Source organism: Suncus etruscus, chromosome 15, assembly GCF_024139225.1.
Source record: "Suncus etruscus isolate mSunEtr1 chromosome 15, mSunEtr1.pri.cur, whole genome shotgun sequence".
In the NCBI taxonomy this organism is placed as follows: Eukaryota; Metazoa; Chordata; class Mammalia; order Eulipotyphla; family Soricidae; genus Suncus; species Suncus etruscus.
The window spans coordinates 80974094-80975142 of NC_064862.1; the positions used below are offsets into that span (position 1 = coordinate 80974094).

Genomic DNA, 1049 nt, shown 5'->3' on the forward strand with positions numbered 1-1049 from the left:
CCAGAAATTGAACTAGGTTCATCCACTTGCAAGGTGAATCCCACCCAGGCTGTCCCATGTCACTTTCACACTAGATTATATATTTTTTCCTATTTTGGAGGTTGTCTAGATCACATTCAGTGGGTACTCCTGGGTCTGTACTCAGAAATCACTCCTGGTAGGTTTGGGGAACCATATGGGATGCTGGAAATTGAACCATGATCTGTCTTGTGTTGTACACATGGAAGGTAGACACCCTACCACTTGATATTACTCTGGCTAGTGTGGGGGTGAATATATATATATTGTCCAGATCGATACATGCAAGGCAAATACCGTACCACTGTGCTATTTCCAGCTCCCCTAGAAATATATCATTGATTTATATATTTTGACCACAGTTGAGCCCAGGACAACCCTAATGTGGACGTCTTTAAGTTCCTCATTTTGACCCTATGAATCTATCTTCCCTATTCTTTTTTTAAATATGGAACTCTTCACTAATTTGCGTGTCATCCTTGCTCAGAATCCATGCTAATCTTCTCTGTATCATTCCAATTTTGGTATATGTGCGTCCGAAGCGAGCACTATCTTCTCTATTCTATAAGCTGATTTATTATCTGAAAACAATAGACTGTTACTCTGTTCCTTATTCAGGCAGGTTTCATTCAACACATTTTTTGGTGTGTGATTTTGGTCCACACACGTAGACTCGGATGTTACTATGACTCTGTGACCAGATATTATTCCTGGCAGGCTACGACAATCATAGAGAATATCACGATTTAATGTCAGTCAGCCACATGCAGGGAAACACAATCTTTGCTGTGTCTTCATCTGTCCCACTCAGAAATTAATATATTGGTTTTTGGGTTGCACCCAGTAACTCTCAGGGGTTACTCCTGTCTATGTGCTCAGAAATCGCTCCTGGCTTGGAGGACGGTATGAAACGCTGGGGGATTGAACTGCAGTTTGTCCTGGGCTAGCATAGGCAAGGCAGAAGTCTTACCCCTTGTATCACCGCTTTGGCCACTAATTTGCTTTTTTTGGGGGGGGAGATATATTTTTCA

At 41.8% G+C, this 1049-nt stretch overlaps 1 non-coding gene across 1 annotated transcript; it reads right to left on the minus strand.

The window, feature by feature from the left end:
* Nucleotides 1-460: 460 nt before the first annotated feature.
* Nucleotides 461-567, minus strand: LOC126031751 (U6 spliceosomal RNA). The gene has a single exon (XR_007503581.1). It is a non-coding gene; the product is annotated as a U6 spliceosomal RNA (small nuclear RNA).
* Between the last annotated feature and the right edge of the window lie 482 nt (nt 568-1049).